The sequence below is a fragment of the Ambystoma mexicanum genome, chromosome 7p (assembly GCF_040938575.1).
Source record: "Ambystoma mexicanum isolate Mex_15411 chromosome 7p, UKY_AmexF1_1, whole genome shotgun sequence".
Lineage (NCBI taxonomy): Eukaryota > Metazoa > Chordata > Amphibia > Caudata > Ambystomatidae > Ambystoma > Ambystoma mexicanum.
Genome location: NC_090939.1, coordinates 635,286,080 through 635,310,081, shown reverse-complemented (window position 1 = coordinate 635,310,081; position 24,002 = coordinate 635,286,080).

Here is a 24,002-nt window from a genome sequence, read left to right as displayed (position 1 = left end):
AGGTCCCAGAGGGTATTGTAGGATCTTCGGCCTGGTCCTGAGATGGTTTGTTGGGAGGGGTGGGGGGAGGGTTGGTTTGGGAAGTTGGGGGCTGGGGGTGGGGTCAGGGGCCAAAGGCAGGAGAGTGGTAAAATGAGCAGGGGAGAAGGGACTAATACAGATGGGGATAGAGGGTGGTTTATTATGTTTCACATTCAAAGTTTTATCATATAATGTGAGGGGTCTCAATTCCCCTGTATGGCGTAAAAAGGTGGAGGCCGTAGTGAGAAGGGAAAAAGCAGATGTTATTATGTTTCAGGAAACACACATAAAGAAAGCTGTCAAAGCAGCTATGAATTGGCAGAAATTGGCCCAGACGTATCAAGGTTCATAGTGATTGCATTGAATGCATTTTGTTTTGACTTTTTTTTTTAATGGGGCGGCTCCCCCAACCCCTGTTTTTTTACCCCTATAAACCCATTATACTTAAAATAAAACCTTTACCTTTGAAAACAATGTGTTTTTTTCTATGCTTTTGGCATTCAGTGCTTTGTATTCGATGCAATGACTGGATACCCTTATCAATCTAATGCAATAAGGAAAACCTCAGGGGTCCGGCTAGGGCTTAGAGATGTGTTGAGGGCCAAGGTAGTACGGGACCAAGCAGATGGGGAGGGGAGATATCTCTTCGTAATAGTGCAGCTGGAACACAGACAGGTCACCATGGCGACGGTATATGCACCCAATGCAGGGCAGGATAGTTTCCTGCGGGAGCGGTTGCAGCAAAATTAGAGGGTTTCGCAATTGGGGAGATATATTATGATAATTTATGGGTGACTTCAATTTGGCATCGGATAGCATCAAAGATAGGAGCGCGAGTGCTGGGAAGGGATCAACGTCTCTGTCACAGGCTTTGAAGGAAAGCTTTGACACTTTGACCAGGGACATCATTTCACCAAAATGCCAGGGGTAGCGGAAGTGATATCACACGACCCTTGACCCTTGATGACATCACAGGAATTTATGTCATTTGACCCCACCCCGAAGTGATATCGCGCAAAGCGATGCAACACAACCTTTCACCCGTTGACAAAACAGGAAGTGGCATCACATAGCATTGTACACTACGAATAATATGGTTACGATATCACTATAATGTGATGCACATTTCATAAAAGAATGGATCGCCATATGTATCGTTAAGATCAGTGTCTATAGGCTCATATTACCAAATTACTGTGAATGCAAGCAGACGTCCATGATAATGATGTTATTATATAGCACTTACGCTTAAGCGCTTTATATATAAAAAATATACACCCGATATCATCCAACCTGTGTTAGTACTCATTTATCGACCTCAGAAGGATGAAAGGCTGAGTTGAGGCGTTTAAGTACAGACTAAATCAGTGAATGTTACAGAATCAGAGGCTTTCGCCAAATTTTACGAAACACAGCATCCAGATCCTCCAGCGGTATAGCAATTTTTTGCAGACATATCTATATTAAGGATATCGCCCAACGGGGCGTGGCTTGGCAGCCATGCAGTGAGGACGTTAAATGAACTGCTCCTGCTAATTCGAATTGATCCGACTGTGAATAGAGGCTTATTTGTGCTCTGATGAGATTGCAGAAGCAGGAACCGACGTTGGAAGGAGTCGAGCACACTTGGGTGAAGTCTGAATCGGATTCGGTATGATGTGCGCCTCGTAATCACTTGGAGGGGTTTGAGACCCGGCTGGAAACAAAGGGTCCAAGATGGCGGGGTCCACGAGGATGAGCCCTACGTAGCAGAAGTATAAACAGAAACAACACACTGCGGGAGCAAGAGCATGACGACCAAGCGAGCAGAGCAGGAGTAGAAGAGCATGTGCACGGCTCACACCGATTGGAAAGTGGAGGCACAGTTTCATAAAGGGTACCCCAGGACTGTAAGGGACAGCAGGGAAAGCAGAAGTGATGGAGGGAGGACCGCAGGGTCAGCAACTGCAAGAACAGTAAGCAGATGCAAGGTAACCCAGGTGCCTACGCTGCCCCGGAATTGGATAATCCCCGGGGGCCATTATCTTCGATGCGAGTCAGTGACAGCAGCTGCCTTGGGTCCTACGGTGAGTCTGGCTGGGTGTACACAGTGGCCCAGGGGTCTAGGAAAACTGCTCCTGAGAGATACCGGAGTCGCCCCCCCCCCGCATTAGCACGCACGGTGTGGAGGGTCAACGGGTGCAGAGTGGACTGCGAGGAAGACTGCAATCGCACTGAAGGCGCTCATATACATTAATACCTATGAGTTCAGGAGTCGGACCGTGGGGAGAACAGTAGATGCAGAAGCGTGGTCAGCGCTCAGGAACACAGTGGCTGCATAATGAAACAAGGCGGACTATGGCAAGAGCCGCTCCCATTGGCCGTGCAAAGGCGAACCAGGAAGGAGGCTTATTAGCTTGGTTCGGTAGGAGCGGACCAGAAAGGAGGCTGGCCTCACAGAGTGCACTTAACGGCACAGTAGACTGCAGAGAAAGCAGGCCTGCAGGCCAGCACCCAAGGAGAGGACCTTGCTCAGCAGTGCAGGACATAGCACAAACGTCGAGAGCACAGTTGCATGAAAATAATTCCGGCCAAGCAGTGTGAAGGAGTGAAGCCATTGCTGCACCTAAGCACAAGATTACAATAGGGGGGACAGATAACAACGTGGGCCAGGCAAAGTGGCACATGAGGTTCCCAACAAGGTGCAGGGATCAGTTTTGGGGCTCACAACTACGGGCCATGGCAGGGTGTACCGACAAATTGAGCAAGAGGAGCCACGAGACGCACAGACATCCAGGCACAGTTTTTACCTGGTCACGCAAGAAGGAGCAAAGTGCAAGCACAGGAGTCTGGGTGTGTCGGCGCAGTCGGCGCAAAGCAGTTAAAGGTTTAAGGGCCGAACAGAGCCTACGGTGGCTGAGACGCCGCAAGTGGCACCTACTTGAGACGCTATTGTACCCCAGAGGACAAACAGAGGAAAAGAGGTACAACTGCCTGTAATTACACATCAGAGTGCTACGGAAGCCACATGCCTGGAGGGCACGAGCACTAGCACGGATGCTGCACACCGGGACAACAAAAATGATGGTGACTAAACGCCAAAAGAATAAAGTAAAGCATGCACCAAACCAGCTCACCCAGCAGATAGTCCAGCCCAAGCGACCTCAACACCCTCAAACGGGGCAGCTGATGGTGGGCGTAGATCAGCAGATCCTGGCGGCAATTGCTTCTCTGAAGGAATCGCTTGAAGCTAAAATTGATGCCATCAGCATAGACGTGAACTTGTTTCGACAGGACGTAAGGACAATTGCGGAACGCACAAGAATACTAGAAAAGACAGTGGCTGAAAACAGCATTGGCCTCAAGGACACCTGCAACAAGGTCCTTGAGGTGCTGCAGCAACTGGTGCGTAATCTGGAGGAAATATCAGAGGGCAGAGCTAGACGTAATAATGTGCAAATTATTGGACTCCTGGAAGGAGAAGAAGGAGTGAACCCGACGGAATACATTGAGACTCTGTTACAACAAGAAATCGGTCCGGGAACCCTCACCCAAGGCTTCACAGTCAAAAGGGCGCATAGATCGTATATGAGGAAACCACAGCCAGTGGCCCCGCCTAGACCAATAATAGCCCGGATATTGAACTATCGGGATAGAGAAAAGATCCTGGAATACTTCCTTAAAGGAGGAACGATCATACGAGTGTCGGCCACAATTACTGCATATCCAGATTACACCCTACAAGTGCAGAAGCAGCGGATGAACTATATATCGGTGAAAAGAAGGCTGCGAGAGGCCAATCTGAAGTACATGTTCTTATATCCGGCTAGACCGAAAGTGATACACATGGGACACGACAGTTCGGAGGACGCAAGTGAATGGATGGATACACAGAATTTGCCAACCAGGCAGGAGTCTGGACCAAGTAAAGCTGAATAGATGCACTCTGATGACTGAGTCTGACACAGAATTACAAAGGGTGATTAATACATGACATAGCCTTTAAAACAGAAGTAGCTCAATGCAGGAGCAGCAACGTGGTGCTTATTTAAGACCGCACCATGCAAGAGCGTCCTACACCTAAGACTGGGAATGTTTGTTTGGATACAGACAGTCGCGTATCCACCTACTGCACCCAGGCGCCAGGACAGGACCCTGGTGTATAAGCGAGAAGTGGGGATGCCTGAGCACGAAGAATCAAGCTGGGTAATTGTTGGAAAGGGGAGGGAGGGAGAGTTGGGGTAGTTAGTTGGGAGTTAGCCTATGAATCCACACTGCATAAGTTAAGTTTGAACATTGCACTGCTGATGCATAGCAGGACTGTTATGAGCAATGGGTGAACTTAGAATAGTATCTTGGAACGTCAGGGGTCTCAACAGTGGTGTCAAACGTAACAGAATCATGACTTATTTAAGACGCCAGAATATAGATATTGCGCTTCTGCAAGAAACCCACCATACAAATGAGAAACAAAGTGTACTTGCTAAAAGAATTGCGTGGTATGACGTTGGGATCACCATACTCGGCTTATGCTAGGTGGTGGTGGTATGGGTGGCACTGTCAGTATCCCTGATGGTACTGGAGACTTTTCAAGATAAGGAGGGCAGGATGGTTGTTTCACGGGGTCGGGTTGACCACAGAGAATTTTGCATCGTCAATATGTATGCACCAAACCAAGATACGGCGGCCTACATCCGAAAGTTGTATCCTTTAATAAGTCCACATATTGATGGTACATTGATATGGGGAGGGGGGACTTTAACTGTACACTCAACCCTACACTAGATAGATCAGATCACAAGTTTAAGCACCCTGCCCCCCCAGCTAAAGTCCTATCCACTTTGTTGCAAGCATTTAAACTCGTTGATGTATGGCAGTCTCTATACCTGCAGGAGCGTGGTTACTCACACTATACTGCATCTCATGACTTTCATACTAGGTTGGATTACATTTTTACGTGTGAGGCCTATCTAAGTGAATTCAGGGAGCCAGAATATAAAGTGTTTGTGCTGTCAGATCATGTGCCGTTGTTGATCACATGGCAGTCTTCCCCCCCAAGAGCACGCACCCCCACATGGAGGCTTAGAAGTGAGGCTTTAATGTTATGTTATGTTATGTTATTTTGCATTTATATAGCGCCTTCTATACCATTGGTATGGTCTGAAGGCGCTGGTAGGTTGAACGCCCTTGGGAACCGAAGTTCAGATCAGTAGAGAGAGTAGAGAGAGTCAAAGGTGCGTGTGAGCACCGGGTATGTGTGCAGCTGGTGCGGTATTCGTGTAATAGCTGCTTCTTAGCGGTAGGTGTGGTGGTTGAGAGATCAGCAGTATGTGTTAGTTCTGGCAGGATTCATCCAGACCGAATGTGGCTGTGTTAGGCCTGAGGAGAACGCCTGGCTGGGGGGTCTGTAACCAGCAGTGTTTACTTAGAATGATGTGTGGTGTGCGGCGGATGTTGGTATGAGAACAGTTACACCGAATGGTGTCATAGTATCTCTGTGTTCTAGTTGAGTGGTGGTGTAAAGGAGAGAGTAAGCGTGGTGGTGTGATATGATGGGTTATATGCTCTTTCAAACGTTCTCTGCATTCCAAACCATACTATATACGTCACGCAATTCTATGCGTTCCAGTCCGTTCCATGCACTGCTATCCACTCCATGCACCCAGTCTGCTCCACACATTCCAGACCGCCCCGCGTGCTCCAGTCTGTCCCACGCGCTCCAGTCCACCCTGCGCGATCCAGTCTGCCCGCATACTCCAGTCTGCCCCACGCATGCGCTCTTGTCTGCCCCACGCATGCACTCTTGTCTTTCCTACGCATGCCCTCTTGTCTGCCCCATGCATGCACTCCTGTCTGCCCCATGCAAGCACTTCTGTCTGCCCCATGCTCTAAGCATTCAGCAGCTCTACGTACTCATCCATTCTACGCAGTCATCAGTACTGGATGCAATCTGCGCTCGTTCGTTCTATGTACTCATCCGCTCTACGCAACTTGTCCAGTCTACGCAACACGGCCGTTCACTCTAGACACTCGTTTGCTCCAGGCACTCGTTTGCTCCAGGCACTCGTTCACTCCAGGCACTCGTTCGCTCCAGGTTCTCATCCGCTTTATGCCCTGACACGTACTTTGCATTCACTTGTTTTGCTCACTCACCCGCTCTACGCACTCATCCCCTCTACGCATTCATCCCCTCTACGCATTCATCCCCTCTATGCACTCATCCCCTCTACGCACTCATCCCCTCTACGCACTCATCCCCTCTACACACTCATCCCCTCTACGCATTCATCCCCTCTACGTACCCCTTTTTTCATATGCACTCATTCGCTCATATGCACTTGTCTGTTCTATATATTTGCCGGCCCTACCCACTAGTCTGTTCTATGCAGTCCTCCATTCCACACATTCTTCCGCTCAGCTCATCCATCACGCTCCACTCATCCATCCGTTCCCCGCACTCTGCATGCATTCCGCACTCATCTGTTCTACAAGTTTATCCGTTCTACGCATTCACCCGTTCTGTGTAACTCATCCGCTCTAGGCGTTTGTCCGCTTTATCCGCTCGCATGCACTACACCTTCATCTGCTCTACGCATTCACCCACCCTAGGCAATCACCTGCTCCCCGCACTCACTCACTCCCCGAACTCAACAGCTCCCCGCACGCAGCCACTCTCCACACTCATCCGCTCTCCACACTCATCCGCTCTCCACACTCCTCAGCTCTCCACACTCATCCGCTCTCCACACTCATCCGCTCCCATACTCATCTGCTCCCCGCGCTCATCCGCTCCCCGCGCTCATCCGCTCCCCGCGCTCATTCGCTCCCCGCGCTCATCCGCTCCCCGCACTCATCCGCTCTAAGCATTCATCTGCTTTAAGCACTCATCCGGTTTATGCGCTCGTGCTTTCTACGCATTCAACAGCAATATGCACCCATCAGCCTTATAAAGTCATTTGCTAATACGCAGTAATCCTGTTCTATATATTCATCTGCTCTATACACTCATCTGTTCTATACCTTCATCTGCTCTGCACACTCATCCGCTCTATACACTCATCTGCTCTATACACTCATCCGCTCTATATACTCATCTGCTCTATACACTCATCCGCTCTATACACTCATCCGCTCTATACATTTGCCAGGTCTGCACATTCATCTGCTCCAGCGATCTACACCCTCTCTGCACTTCCGTACTCATCCGCTATCCACACTCATGCACTCTACATACTTATCCGCTCTACATTCTCATCTGTTCTACACACTAATTCGGTTTACGCTCACCCGTTCTGCACATTCATCCATTCTACGCACTCCTGCGTTCTACTCGCTTCTCTGTATTTACGCACTCATCCGCTCTACACACACGTCCGCTCTACACATCCAGCCGCTCTACACACTCATCCGCTCAGCATGTTCATGCATTCTATACACTCATCCGGTCTACATACTCATTCGATTTACACACTCATTCGAACTATATAGTCATCTGTTCTTCCATTAATTAATTCTTCCACTGAGTGCATTCATCTGTTCCACACGCTTCATCCATTCTAGCTATTTCATCTACGCCATTCACTTCATTCACTCCTCATGCATTATGTCCATTTCAGGAGTTTAAATCTCTTTACAGTTTCCGTATGATTTACTCTTATTAACCATTTCACTGCTTTGATCTACTTTACTTGTTTAATTCTGTTTGTCCTTCTAGTTTAAATTAGGGGTTATTAGCTGTCAATTTCTCGCATCAGATAGTTTGTTGGATTGGTGTCATTGAGATGCTGTTAGTCTGTTTGGGTTAGTTTGGTACGGGTTGGTTTTAGGGGAAGAGCCAGGTTTTCAGTAGTTTGCGGAAAGACGTTAAATCCTCAGTTAGGCGGATGTGGGGTGGGAGTGAGTTCCATAGCATGGGGGCCAATGCTGAGAATGATGATCCGCCTAACCTGACTGAGTTTGTCTTCGGTATGACTAGGAGGCCGGCTGAGCTTGATCTTAGGGTGCGTGGGGGGTGATAGGGTTTTAGCTTGTCTTGAAGATATTGAGGTCCGGTTTTATGCACTGCTCGATGGGAGATGCATAAGGTTTTGAAAGTCACCCTTCGGGCTACTGGAAGCCAGTGCAGCATCTTAAGGGCTGGGGAGATGTGGTCTCTTGGGCCAAGCGCAAGTAGCATTTTGGCTCCCGCGTTTTGTGCCTTTTGGAGTTTATTCAGTTGGTACGCGTGGACTCCGAGGTATAGGGGGTTTGCGTAGTCCAGTCTTGATATAACGATTGATTGGACCGCGGGGAGTCTGTTGGGAAAGGAGAGATATGGAAAGATACGTCTAAGGGTTTTAAGGTTTTAGTGGCAGGACTTTGAGACGTTGTTGACTTGGCGCGAGAGTGTTAGGTCAGAGTCAAGGGTGCATCCAAGATTTTTAAGGGATGAAGCATTTAGTGAACAGTTAAAGCAAGGAGTGCAAGAGTATTTTACGCACAACAGCGGGTATGTTATGGGTGGCCTTCCAGGTGGCGATCTCTAAAGCAAATGAGGTCCAAGCAGCAATTGAGAACGACTTACGTAAGGCGGAGACTAAATTAGAAGACATGAACGGTAGACAAGATTTGTCTAGGGTAGATGCCCATGAAACGGCTACCGTCCGGCAAGAGTGCTTAGCTTGGACATCTTATGTAACCTGAGTTATAAGAAATATGTGGAAAGACAACATGCTGAAGGGGACAAACTGGGATGCTTGCTAGCCTGGCTATACAAACATGAAACAGAGAGGAATGCGATTAGGGCAGTCTCAGATAAGAATGGGGAGATCTGCGTGATGCAACAAGACATAAACAAATGCTTTCATGATTTCTATAAGACACTATATAAAGAGACATCGGATACTCAAGAGTCAGAAATAGTAGAAGCCCTAGAGCTGATAGATCTTCCACAGTTAGATGCAGAAGAGGCGGATAAACTAGACACTCCCATAACCAAAGAGAAGCTGGAATACACAATAAAAGGGTTGCCATCCCGGAAATCTCCAGGGACGGATGGATTGCCAAGTGAGTTCTATAAAGAATTCATGGAGGAGATCACGCCCCCACTGCTAGCAACGCTGAATGAAGCACTAGATAAGGGCTCTTTGGCGTCGTCGTTAAGGGAGTCCGTCATAGTCCCTCTATTGAAACTTAATAAACCCGAGATTGATTGTGGCTCGTACAGACCCCTTTCGCTTCTCAACCAAGATGGGTTTAACGGTCTTGATGGCCAACAGGCTGATCCACAAACTAGTTCATTCGGATCAATCAGGTTATGTTCCAAACAGGAATATCACATGTAATTTAAGACACCTGCACCATGTCATAAACCAAACACAAAACAGTGCCCAGCTTCTGGCAGTAGCCTTGCTAGACGCAGCCAAAGCATTTCACTTGGTCCGGTGGCCTTGACTGCTAGCAGTATTGAAAGGGTTGGGGATAGGCCCCACATATATTCAATGGGTAAAGTTACTATATAGCAACCCAATGGCGAGAGTCAAGACAGGCTCCACTATATCAGAGAAATGGAGGCCAAACAAAGGCACGAGCCAAGGCTGTGCCTGCTCCCCTGTTATTTATACTGGCTATAGCTAAGAAAAGAATATCAGGATGCTGATATCAGAATATTGGGTGACACGCATTTGATCTCCCTGTATGCGGATGATATGCTTCTTTACATATAAAAACCTAAGACCAATCTTGAATACATATTTGATGTGTTTTAATGTTATGCAGACCTTTCTGGTATTAGGATAAATGCGCAGAAGTCTCGCTTGTTCCCCCTAGCAGGGTATAGAGGGAATACTGGAATACTGATACATTCAGATACCCCGGAGTAGACTTTTTCCATGACCCTAAAATACAACATGCACATAACACGCTGAAGGCAGTGAGCAAAATAGATGACTCTATGAAATTTTGGGCGAAACTGCGCTTTCGTTAATGGGAAGCGCTGCGCTGTTGAAAATGGCAGTGCTTCCGAGGCTACTTCACTGTTTCACAAATGTTCCATTTAATATACCTAAAGCCTTCTTTAAGAAACTGAACACTATTTGCTGGAGATTCCTGTGGCATAACTCGAGGTGCAGTACGTCGCTGAAGAAATTGCAGAGACCATATGAACAAGGAAGGATAAAAGTGCCAGATTTTGAGGGTTTTTTTGTGGCATGCCAACTAGTTTGTCACGTATTGGCTGTCTGATGAACAAACTTGAGACACAAGATTACTACAGCCGGCATGCACCCTATTTTTTTAAAAGGAAATGGTAATGCCCATAGTGCCACGGGATCCCGAACCTCCCTTACTGCTGAAACTAGGTATGATGATATGGCATAGAGCTTGCCGGTTTTTAGGTCAAACAAGACCCTACTCGCCACAGGTCCCATTAGTGACGCTAAAAATTGAGGATGAGCAATTACGGCTTAATGTAAGGAAATACTGGGAGGCTAGAGGGGTGGTGACAAGGGGGGATATATTGAAAGAAGGACGGCTGATGACCTTTAGTGAGGCAGTTTCGGAATCAGGAATCCGGAAGGGACAACACATAACCCATGCTACACTCCTCCATAGAATAACATTAAAATGGCCAAGAGCGGAGGGGATATGGGAAGAAGATGTAACAATTGAAACACTATAATATCTCGGAGTCAACGCTGAGTCTTTGGGTTGATTCTAGGACTGCTGGTACTGCGTGGCGTGACAATCTGTTGTTGCTGTCTATTCCTTCAAAACCCCCAAGCGTCTGCAGAGCGGCCGCAAAGTCAACGGTGAGTCTTTGGGTGTTCGGGGCGGCCAGGAGCCGGGGAGCCTAAGAGCTTTGACCTTACTGTTCCTGCATTTCAAGATCGCCGGCTCCCCAGTCTACCACGGTCTGCTACGATGGCGCAACTGCCTGATGCGGGTCTTCTGACCCGCCAGAAGCTTCAACAACAACGCTGGCTTGATCCTGACACAGATACCGACTTGCTGTGTAATCAAGGTGAGTGCGTCGCTGAGCGAGCGTGAGCCCTTGAACATTGCGCGCACCACTGCGCCCAAACAAATGATCAGTTAATCAAAGACATGGCAGGTTCCCTAGAGGCGCATCATCTCACTGGCATAAACCCCGATGTAGGTATTACGAGCAGGAACGCTAATACAAATCTTACTTCACCAGGCGAACTTGACTTAGCTGCTTCACAACTAAGTTATTCCGAAGATATCAGCAGGGGAAAAAATGGGGTAGCCCAATTCAACATCACCTGGTTACAGAGCTGATGATAAACATAATGGCAGTGATGGTCACTGCTCATTTCTGCAAATTCCTGCACACTTGTCCTCGGAAGCAAAATCTGTTTTTAATGTGAACTCCACTCATGAACAAGAAGATCTCACAAGCACACCGGTGCCAGGCAATTCGTCTTGGTTTGTTCAGGGGGCAAAAAAGGTGCTCCCTAATGCCTTACATGACGATGCAACTGAAAATTGCGATAGTTTCACGAGAGATGAATGCCTTCCCAGCGACAACCTAGGTAGAAACTGAAACACATCACGACAGCATGCTGCCAAAAGAGAACAATCAAACAAACAGCATTTATCAGTGGCAGCAGGCATACAGATCTACAACAGTGTGATGGCTGCAACATCGACTTCGCTGATTCCATATTCAAGGTCTGGATAATCTAAACACGAGACTTGAGACGGATCACACTTTAAGTACACTGTCCTAACCAGTTCTTCCTGCACGTGAAAAATCTATAATGCCCCTGCCAACGAAGACTGCTGACAATAATTGTGATCAATTGAAGAGTGGCAATCCTTTCTCAATCAAATCCGGCTCAGTGCCCGCACTAAAGTCCACGCGCACAGGCCTTGCTGGAAGTGAACTTATCAATGTTTCAACATCACAAGTGGCCCTTTCAATCGCCCCAAAAACAGCCACTTTCCATATCTTTAGTGACACAAAGAAAGCTTCATTTAACGTAAAGATTGCAAACTACAAACCAAAGCTCTGCAAAAAAATACAACGATAAAACGAGGTACTGGCAAACACAATAAATCTAATGGTTCGAAGAAGTTTATCCGGAGTCTAACAACTCCTCCATCGATCTCAATATTCAGGCAACCAAAACTAAAGAGTCAAAGAGCCGAGAGCAACTTACCGAGCAACAATTGTCAAACGCTGACTAAAGTCCCGGAAGTGAGCAGCAATGCCAACAAACGGCCGAGGATAGATGGCGAAGAGGTGGATGAGCGAGAGTCCTTCACATCAGAAGATCTCGTCAACCTCTCAACCTACTCAATTGAAGACAACAATGAAATTTTGTTAGAGGCCTCATTGAATAAAGCAACAAACGACAACTTACCTCACAAGATTCCTAGTAGAAGCAGCGGAGAGCTTGTAACCGATTCTCCTTCACGTGGAAGGTTTGAAGTAGCTAAACGTCACCTGGATTTAAGATTTGGTAGTGACAAAGCCTCAACTACCTCCAAAAAAGCTCCATAAAAGATCACGATGCTACACGATCTCATGAGTTTGGCCAGAAACTAAATCCCAAATATACTGCATCTCGGGTGAAAAAATGGGATTGACCAAACAGTCAGAGCATCATGTACGAAATGAGAAACAATCTTACACAAAAAACTCCAACTGGAATATGTGTTGCGTGACAAAAATGAAGTAAATTTAAACAGAAGAAACATTATGAAACTTCTAAACTGCGTTCCAACTTTGAGGACAATTAAGTCTGATGATATTGACATAGCAGAGTACTTATCTGAAAGACGATCAGACTGGGTCCTCCCACACGTTCATTCTTACCTGGTAGCAAACACCTTAAGAGCAGCCAAAAATTAGCTACTGACATTTGGATAAGTGATGAAGTAGCAAACATAAGTAAGTCTCAGGGAAAGACAATCGATAAGAACTCATCGAAAAGCAGTAATTCATCAGCGAATGAACTCAGAAGACTATCTCTCCAAGAGCATCTTGACTAAGGAAAAGCAAAGCGCGTGTCAAACAGACTATCATATGATAAGTCAGTTTGCTCTATTGACGCAGCAAGAATTCATAGGAAACACCAGTAGCATAAACCAACCTGCGACACCAAGGAGTACTCCTTAATCTCTTGGAACACACGTGGCTTCATTCATTTATTCCAAGACAATGAGCTAACCAAAGGAAATTATGCACTAATCTGCTTGCAAGAAACCTGGATGCGAACCGCCCCAATTTGTGAAGGTTACACTGTTTCCTTAAATCCGGCTTTAAAAACCTGCGCGGATGTCCTATTTCAGGATTATTAACATTGGTAAAGCACATACCAGGATGGCGTTGTGACGAAGTCCCTGCACCCGAACGCATTTGTGCAAGGTACAATCATACAAACAACGCAAGGTACAATCATACAAACAACGCACAATGTGCAGTCCACGAGCGAGCACATCTTGTTGGTGAATGTGTACTGGAATCCTGCAAAAATATCGACAACCACATTTTTTTACTTCAATAACAATGTTAATAGATTACTTTATGCTGGAATACGTCAACTTTCCCCTCAGTGTGTGTGGTGACCTCAGCCATTCGTGGGTGGACAATGCTGGCATTATCAAAAAGGCAAATAGCAAACCAATTACTGCATGTGGGTAATGCTAGATGGACGCAATGGGCCTCATTACGACCCAGGCGGTAAGTTACCGCCTGGGCCGTGACTTTACCACCATGGCGTAAACTACGTTTACGCCATGGTGGTTGGCGGACTTACCGCCCCATTCCGAGTTTGGCGGGGCGGTAAGTCCCCAATCCCCATTTACCCTTCCCCATTCCCATTTTTGCCCCATAGGGCATAATGGGAGTGGGGAAGGCGTTAATTACGCCACCGTAAATTACGGTGGCGTAATTAACTCCATGGTCCCTTAGCGCCATGGATTTTAACACCTGCTAAAAGCAGGTGTTAAATCCGCCATGGCGCTAAGGGACCTCGTACTCAGGCGGTAAGGGTCGGCGCTGTTTACGGCGCCGTAAACCCCTTACCGCCTGGGTCGTAATGAGGCCCAATGTCCAGCAGGAATTGTGAAATGGTAAACGGACAAACCAGTGGAGACATCCCAGTGCGACCCACCTGGTCCAGGAACAATTCCCACAAAACTCTTGATTACATATGGGCCTCTCGTGGGTTCACTCAAAAAATCAACAAATTATCTATTTGCAAGATGAAAAATAGTGACCATGATGCTGTAATTATGTGCTGGTTAACAAATAATTGTGTGCTGGTTAACAAAATCATGCTTATCATCAGCGAATGACGTCTACACTGCAACATTAGAGATAAATCAAGGCCTAAACCGGCTAAGATTAAGACCAACGCAGATTGTAGAGCTAACGGCAAGGCTCGCAAATGACAATTCAAGAGGTGACCACTTAGCTGATTATGTTCCACTAATAGCCCAGTTCAAAACTAAAAGAAGTGGTTTTAAAATTGATCATCTAAAACACAAACACTTGCAGTAAAAAAATTCTAACTGAGAAGAAAAAGTTGTCAGATGATCTTAGGAGACTTAAGATCGATCTTCTGTCAGCAGTCTTTCTGGAAAAGAAAAAAAGCGACTACAACAATATATAAATTGGTTGATCTCGTATAAATAACTCTGCGAACAAGATCAACCTGAAACCATGTTAAGAGTGATATGCACAAGGCAGAGCCGAGAAACCTGGGCAATCATAAATGCTGGCTCATTGACCCAGGAAGCAAACATTTTAGTCGGAGTAAATGAAACAGCATGGGTTAAACATTTTGCTGAAGTGTTTAAAGCTCACACCACTATGTCCATAAGCAGCTCAAGATCCCGGCAGTTGCATGGGACTGGGATACGATTAAAATAGAGGAAGCAATTGTGAAGCCAAAAAACTCTGGAGCAGCAGGCCCAGATGGCATAACCAACTTAATGCTAAAGAAACATAAAACTCAGTGGGGCTTGTTTATTAAATCTCACTGACCAAAATAATTGCCAGTTCTTGGCAATCAGCGGTAGTGGTGGCAATTTTCAAAAAAGGCGACCGAGCAGATCCATCTATCTACCGTTTGATTACCTTGCTCGATGTAATTGGAAAAATTTTTGCATCATTTCTGCAAAAACGACTGGCAAAATGGGCAATGGAGGAAAAAATCATTGACGAGAGGCAGACAGGTATCACCAGAGGTGTGGGCGTAGAGTTAATTCTCAACTTGCTTAACCTTTTGAAACTAGACGCTATGAAAAACAACAAAATTCTTTTCTTGGCATTTATCGAGATGCGTCAAGCGTTTGATCGAGTCAGTTAGAGCGCATACGCATATGTGGAAGAAGTTGCAAATATGGAATTGTCCGACTGACTTACTGCAAACCATCATACATCTTCATTCTAATACAACCTTTCGAGTAAGACTAAATGTAAAGAGTGAGCTAACTGAAAGTATTCCAACAGAAAGGGACGTCAAGCAAGGCTGCCCTCTTGCAGCACTAATTTTCAAACTCTACATTGCAGACATGCCTGACGCCCTCTCCATGGCGAAGGCCTTTCCTCCATAAATAAATTGATATCAGATCAGTTGGGCAACTTATGCCGATGGCTTGGTTTTGGCTGATACAACACAAATAGGCCTACAAAGCTTATTAACGAAGCTAGAATCCTATTTAGACGGAAATGATATGGAAATAAACATCGAGAAATCAAAGATTATAGTCTTCGGAACCAAGCATGGGGTAAAAGGGAGAACCTTTAAATGGTACAGCCAGAAAACAACTGGAGCAAACACAAAACATAAGATATCTTGGAATCATTTTTTTTTAAAACATCTCTTTATTGAATTTATAACATGAATATAGAAAAGGAAGAAAAACAACAATTCCTCAACCTCCCCCCCTCGACCCCTTGGCGGTTTTCCCCTTCTTTTCAGGTCCTCTTCCGCATTGGGCCAGTTTGTTGAGCTTACTGCAGGTCCAGCATCCTGAGGCGTTGGGGACACCAAATCACCCTGTAATCGTCTCTTAGGAAGGCCAGAGCTTCTCCCCAATCTCAAGCAAATGTCAACATTTCCCTGTTTATAGCGTAGGTCGTCCACTCTAAAGCCACCGTGTCCCACAACCTCCGCAGCCAATCATGAAAGGAAGGTACATTGGCAATTCTCCATCTCTGAGCGATTAAAGTCATAGCAGCAAGCGTCAATATCGCTCTTGCTCGTTCTCTACTGCGAGGTTCTCCTGCTGCCCCACCCTCTTGCAGGCCCAGTAGCACCTGTTCCGGAGATCTGCTCCCCCCTTCCCCAAATGCCTGGTCTTGGGCCCGCTGCACTTCCTCCCAGAATGGAGCAATTTTCGGGCACCTCCACCAGATATGCTCAGCTGTCCCCTCGTGCCCAGACCCTCTCCAGCATTCCCCTGATATCTCTGGGTACATCCTGCGCAGAGTTCCCGGTGTGTAATGCCACCCATATATTATTTTGTACGAGGGTTCCTGTATCTGTGAGGCCCTAGCCAGCTTGGGGATTTTTCTCCACAGATTTAACCAATCCTCCGTCTCCAAAACCCTCCCTATTATCCGCTCCCACCATGTCATGAAGGGCCAGCGCTTGCGAGGGGTAGACTCCTCAAGGATCCTGTAAAGGTTAGAGATTAGATCCTTAGCACCATCATTTGTTAGTAGAAATTTCTCAAAAGAGGTGACCTCTCTGGTAGCCGCTCGTTTATTTGGCGGGTGTAGAGGAGGTCCCAGATATGGCCTGCACTCCAGCCACCCATTGTGAGATACCAGGAACATACTCGCCAAGATATGTGATGTATGAGGAGCAAATAAACCAACAGAGAGCAGCGCTAGGGCTCTGCCCGGTGCCCATCAGAAGAGCAATACCTGTTGACGTGCCTATAACCAGACAACCATGGGCAGCACGGTACCCGTTGAGACAACCGTAGCAGCAGTTGACACGAAATGAAGACTACTTACAAACTGTCCCCGAAGAGACCCAAAAGGCCTTAATGGAAGGCAAATGGTGAACAATACAAGGGCCCGTACAGACGTTCAGACGAACGAAACGTTGATCAAAAGACGAAATGGAAAGAACAAGGATGTAACAGACTTTAAAGAAGAGACGATGTTGAAATATAGAGAAACATAACCATAATGCAGGATGAAAATATGCAACTGGCTAAACGCCTGTAAATAGGCTTGGAACGCAAGAAGCTAAGAAAACAGTACTGCTTGCTAAGCTTAGTAGAAGAATAGAGCGGCAAGTGCCAACTATATTACGAAGGGATTGTGTCCTCCGACGTATTTCTTATCTTTGATAATACGTTTCCAGCTTGCTGGCCTCGGAAATTTTTTCTGCAGAGGGCGCTGCGCGTCGACGTCCGCCGAGTCGATGTCCCTCGACGGCCACCGTATCGGCGCCGACGTTACCATGCCCATAAATAGCCACGTGCTGCGTCCGTTGCTCAGTTCCGTTTTTCCGCGCTTCGTGGGGCCTCGGAACATCGTGCTCAGTTCAGTCAGGTTTACTATCTATTTCGACTCGAATATTCCTTATCGTTCTCGATGGCTTCTTCATCAGAACTGACGACGCCGCGATCCGGCTTCAAGAAATGTCGAGACTGCGGTAAAAAAATGTCAATAACGGATCCACACAGGGTCTGTTTATGGTGCTTAGGGTCCAAGCACCATTGTTCGGAGTGTGAGGACTGCATGTCCATGACAGCGAAAGCCCTGAAGGAGCGAAAGGGGAAGCTCGAGAGAGATAAGTCAGCCAAATCCTCCTCAAAGGTTTCGTCAGCTGAGTCGAGGCATTCGTCTCCTCGCCATCGAGAACATTCCCATTCTAGATCTCGAAGCAGCTCCCACCATTCGTCGAGATCTAGACACTCTAAAAAGAGACGTCGAAGGTCCCATTCCTCATCGTCTTCTGTGTCCCCAGAAAGAGTCTCCTGTCCCACCAAACACAGTTCTCAAGCTGAGTGGGAAGAATTCAGAAAGAAAATGTTAAGCGTCTTCGAGAACGCGGCCTCGATCCCCTCGAAGACAGCTGAGGGTGATACCCCGGGTGAAAAACCCAAAAAATCAAAACGCCGCGAGTCGCAGCACCCGGCGAAAAAACATTCCACCCGAGCGCACCATGAGCCATCGGGTAAGAAGGCACCGTCTTCGACGCCGTCGTCGAGGATTCCTTCGACGCACGGATCGGCGCCATCAACGCCGTTGTCGAAGGGTTCCTCGACGCATCGGTCGATCGACTCGACGCCATCGTCGACGTCGACGCCGATGAAAGAGAGGACCAAGGCCACCCCACAGCCAACGGTGATTTCAAGGGCCTCTGGCACGACGCCGAGACCGTCGTCGATGCCCTCGAGTAGGATCCCGATCCTCTCGAGTTCTTCGAGACCCCTTCCAGTTTTTTCGACGCCGTTTTTGGCGCCTTCGAAGCCTGTTACATCGGCGGCGGCGACATTGACATTTTCTCGTCCAATAACAACGAGTTTGGCTCCTTCGGCCCTAGAAATGGGTTTTACTCCAGAATACCCTGGTCTTTCTTCAATATATGAAGAAGGGGAAGATTCTGACCAGGAAACATTTGGATTACAGAGAACCACACTGCCTACTGCAGAGGATTTCACCTCTGAGGAAAGAAGGCTGAAGGAACTACAGGAGTCACTTCATGAGGCAAGTGGGCTGGACACTTCCCCAGAAGTGGAATTTGTAAAGCCAGACCCAGGGGAACATGCCGAAACACCATATAGAACCCTGATGGCAAGAATAATTGAGTTTACGGGTTGGTTTGCGCCTTCACCTGTTTTCCAACAGGATGATCTAACAGATATATTGGACAAAGGCCCACAGCAGGACCCGGTGGTCCCCTTCCATGCAGCCCTACAAAGAAAAATTGCATCTAATTGGGAAACTCCCGAAGTTATCCCTGCAGTCAATAAAAGATTGTCAACAAAGTATAGGGTAGCGGCTGCTGACCCTGAATACCTGTCAAAACACCCACCCCCAGAGAGCCTGGTGGTTCAAGCGGCAACTTCATCCAGCAGTAGGACCGCTTACCCTACTGTCCCACAGGATAGGGACTCTATGGCGAAGAAAGTTTTCTCTGACTGTAGTATGGCGCTGAAGTCCATCAACGCCACCTGTACGCTCGCCAGGTTCAGTCACACACTATGGGAGTGTGCTTCATTAGCGGCTGACTGCATACCCGAAGGAGAGGAAAAGGAAGCCTTCCTTAACATTATTAAAGATGGCAAAGATGCCATGTGCGAATCACTTCAAACGGGCATCGATTCCGCTGACAGTATCAACAGGGCCATGGCGGCAAGTACAACAATTCGCAGGCATGCGTGGTTGCGAAAGTCGGGCTTTGCCTCTGATATACAGGCCAGACTTTTGAATATGCCCTTTGACGGCTCTTCATTATTCGGGGAAAAGGCTGATGACAGTCTGGAAAAGTTACAGACTTCTAAAGCAGCAGCAAAATCCTTAGGAGCTGCTATCCGCCAAACTCCTTTTCGCCCCTCAGAAACCTCTAGGAGAGGAAAGTCCTTTCGCTATTATTCCGCATTCGGGAAAGGCAGAGGACAGCCGGCTCAAAGAGGCCACAGGAGATCCAACCGAGGTGGACGGGTCAAAAGTACTAAGACCGCAGCAGCAGCAGGTGCCTCTTTACCCTTGGCATCTGCATCAGCCGCCCCAAACCACTCTGAGGCCTTCCCACACAATACACCTGTAGGGGGCAGGTTAACTCACCATCTGACGGAATGGCAGGTTATAACGTCAGATGTTTGGGCATTGGAGACAGTTGCCCAAGGTTACTGCCTACCCTTTCTACACATCCCTCAGAGTCATCCACCGGGGAAAAGCTCCCTAAAAGTTCCAGATCCGCTCCTCTTGCAGGAAATTGTGGACCTGCTAGAGAAAGGTGCCATAGAACCGGTACCTGTAGCGGACAGGAACAAGGGCTGGTACTCCCCCTACTTTCTCATACCAAAGAAGGACGGAGGACTGAGACCCATCCTGGACTTACGAGAATTGAACAAGTTCCTCAGGAAGGACAAGTTCAAGATGGTAACTCTCTCTCAGATCCTTCAGGCCCTCCAGCTCCAGGACTGGCTGGTATCTCTGGACCTTCAGGATGCTTATTTCCATGTGCCAATCCATCTCAAACACAGGAAATACCTGAGGTTCGCAATTGGTGACTCTCATTATCAATTTCGAGTTCTGCCATTTGGGCTGACATCCGCCCCTAGGGTCTTCACCAAGCTGATGTCGGTAGTGGCGGCGAGTCTAAGGAGGGAAGGGAGCCACGTCTATCCCTACCTGTACGATTGGCTGATCAGGGCCGTATCTTCGGAACAGGCCCAGACCCAGCTAGATTATGTCTGCCTCTTCCTTCACAGACTGGGCTTCTCCCTCAATTTAAAGAAGTCACAGATGATACCATCACAGAGACTCTAGTTCATTGGAGCGGTCCTGGACACTTCCCTGGGAAAAGCCCCGCCACCAGAGGTGAGGGCTCAAGATATTCTACAGATGGTCACCAGGTTTCAAAATGCCCAATGTCTCCCGGCCTTCGACTTTTTGGGGTTGCTAGGCCTCATGGCATCCTGCAACTTCCTTGTGCCAGAGGCTCGCCTGAGAATGAGATCTCTTCAGTGGGCACTGAGAAGTCAGTGGTCACAATTCTCAGGGAGAATGACAGATCTCCTCCGGATTCCGGACAAGGTAGCCCGCGACCTTCAATGGTGGGCCTATCCAGAGAACATCTTGAAAGGAGAGCTGTTTTGGCAACCATGGCCAGAGATAACAGTAGTCACAGACGCCTCGCTCACAGGGTGGGGAGCCCATGCCAACGACCTGACCATCAGCGGTCATTGGTCTCCATCGGAGTCCAGACTACACATCAACCGATTAGAGCTGAGAGCGATCAGACTAGCGCTGAAAGCTTTCCTGCCATCAGTGCAGGGGAGAAATGTCCTGATAATGACGGACAACACGGTGGCCATGCACAACCTCAACAAAAGAGGAGGCGTAGGATCACTGCCACTGTGCAGAGAGGCAATGCAGCTCTGGTTTTGGGCAATTCGGGAAGGAATCTCTCTATCGGCAGTCCACCTAGCCGGAGAGAAGAATTTGACAGCGGACGCTCTGAGCAGGCAGAGCACAGTCTCCCACGAGTGGGAGCTAGCTCAGGAAGTCCTTCAAGAGATCTTCGCCCTTTGAAGAAGCCGTCAGGTAGATCTGTTCGCCACAAGCACCAACAGGAAGTGCGATCTGTTCTGTTCAAGGGAATTTCCCCTGAGAGGAGCTCTAGGAGATGCGTTTGTAGTGGACTGGGAGTTTCCACTCCTTTACGCGTTCCCACCAGTCCACGTTATTCCTCAAATGATCAGGAGGTTGAGAAGATTCCGGAAAACCATGATCCTAATTGCCCCGGATTGGGCCAGGAGAACGTGGTACCGGGACCTTCTAGATATGTCCATCTGCCCTCCAATCCGTCTTCCACTCAAAGAGAATCTTCTCTCGCAGAAGGGAGGTCAGGTTCTCCATCCAGACACCAGAACCCTCAACCTTCACGCTTGGCTTCTGAAAGGTTGAGGTACAAGGATTGGGATCTCCCTGATGATGTCATGGAGGTGTTGCTTTCGGCCAGAAGACCAGCAACAAAGTCTTTATATCGCTGCCGTTGGAACAAGTTTTGCAGCTGGTGTAGGGAAGAGAATATCGACCCTTTTTCATGTGGTACACCAACGGTGTTATCGTTTCTACTCTACTTGGCAAACTCAGGCCTTCAAGTTGGCACTGTAAAAGGCTATCTCGCAGCGCTTTCTATCTTCAAGCGCACTGCGGAGGAACCATCGTATTTCAAAATTCCTCTAGTGGTACAATTTCTCAAGGGTCTAACTAATGTTTACCCTCCAAAACCATTCCAGTTTCCATTATGGGACTTAAATGTAGTCTTAAACTTCTTAATGGGCAATCCATTCGAACCTCTTCACTCTTGCGCCTTGAGATTTGTCACGCTTAGAACTGTCCTAATGGTAGCACTAACATCTGCTAGGAGGGTGAGTGAGCTACAAGCTCTCTCCTGTAAACCCCCACATACAATCTTCCACAAGGACAAGGTTGTCCTACAGGTGAAGCCTAATTTCCTCCCAAAGGTGGTTTCTGAATTCCATATTACTCAGAAAATGACCTTGCCTTCATTCTACCCTCCTCCCCATCCGGGGAAAGAGGAGGAAAGGCTACACAGGCTGGACCCTAGGCGAGCTCTCAGCTTGTACATCAGCAGAATGGCTAGGATCAGGCAAGTAGACCAACTGTTTGTAGGATACTCAGGTCACAAGTTGGGACTACCCATAACAAAACAAACCATCTCCAGGTGGATTATTTTGGCCATCCTGGAATGTTATAGACTAGCAGGGAAAGAGCCACCCCAAAATCTCAGGGCTCATTCAACCAGGGGTATCGCAGCCTCTTCGGCTCTCCAGAGAGGGGTACCGGTCCGGGACATATGTGCGGCTGCCACATGGTCGTCCGCACATACATTCACAACATTTTACAATCTGGATTCCTCCACTGCTCAAGAGACCAGATTTGGCAAGGCCGTATTACATTCGGTCCATCCTTAAAGGGATACATAACACTATCACTCCCTCCTCCAATTACATACCACTGCTATGGGAGTCTATCAAAGATAAGGAATACGTCGGAGGACACAATCCCTTCAAAGAACAAGTTACTTCTTACCTGGTAACGTTCTTTCGACGGGATGTTCCTCCGACGTATTCCTTATCGCCCCTCCCATCCATCCCCGCAGTGATAACTTCCCTTGTGGTTGCAGCTTTCGCTCCTTTAAGGTTACTAACCGATTCAGGCATGTCTTTTCTTATGCTACAAAACAGAACTGAGCAACGGACGTAGCACGTGGCTATTTATGGGCATGGTGACGTCGGCGCTGATACAGTGGCCGTCGAGGGACATCGACTCGGCGGACGTCGACGCGCAGCACCCTCTGCAGAAAAAATTTCCGAGGCCAGCAAGCTGGAAACGTATTATCAAAGATAAGGAATACGTTGGAGGAACATCCCGTCGAATGAACGTTACCAGGTAATAAGTAACTTGTTCATCTACCTCAACAAAGCACATTATACAAATGTGACTACATTTTACAAAAGCAGAATTAAACCCAGAATGGTAGGGGTCAAACAAGCCAGGATTCATATACCAGCACAAAGCCAGACGAAAGAGCGGAATCGAAACTCAGCAAGAAGCAGCTCATGCCTGGGAATTCGCGGTCACCAAAGAGAGGGAGGAGAGCGGCATCTCCGAAGAAACAAAATTGAAGAGCATAGCAGCCAGCCAGTGAAGGTCGAGATAAGGGGGCAAGGCAGGTGGCAAGACTAAAGGAAAAATCAAATACACAAATAGAAGGAAAATGAAGCAGTTTCACGGTGGACTGACACATGACCAGCCAAGCGCGAAGAGGTACCCATGTCTGATGTCATCCAAAAGCAGAGGGTGCCATCACTTTTCCTGATAAGAAGCTACAGTTTCGAGGCCAACTAATTGACACACAGCCCTAGGGTACTGATTGATGGAAGGGAGGCAGGGTGAATCGTGGGGCACATCGCATCTGGGTGTCCATTCTGCATGCTGCTAATTAAAGTTGAGATTTATGTCTAGGGGTGTAACCTACCCAATCACAATGGACCAAATAATATAGGGTCCTATAGCTAGTAGAACCAATGAGACGTCGTACTTGTAGTGACGTCTATCACGAGTGATGTAGAGGGATGGGCGTAGATGCCCCCCCGATAAGAGTTATCCAATCCTCACACTCTGTTACCATATACAGATATAGCACCTATACTTAAGTTACCTTTTCTGACCAATAGAATTGCATGATAAACTTTGAGTGTAACACGTCAACGATGACGAAAATTCGCTATAACTATTGCTGTCTGAATGAAGATTTTGGAAGTTG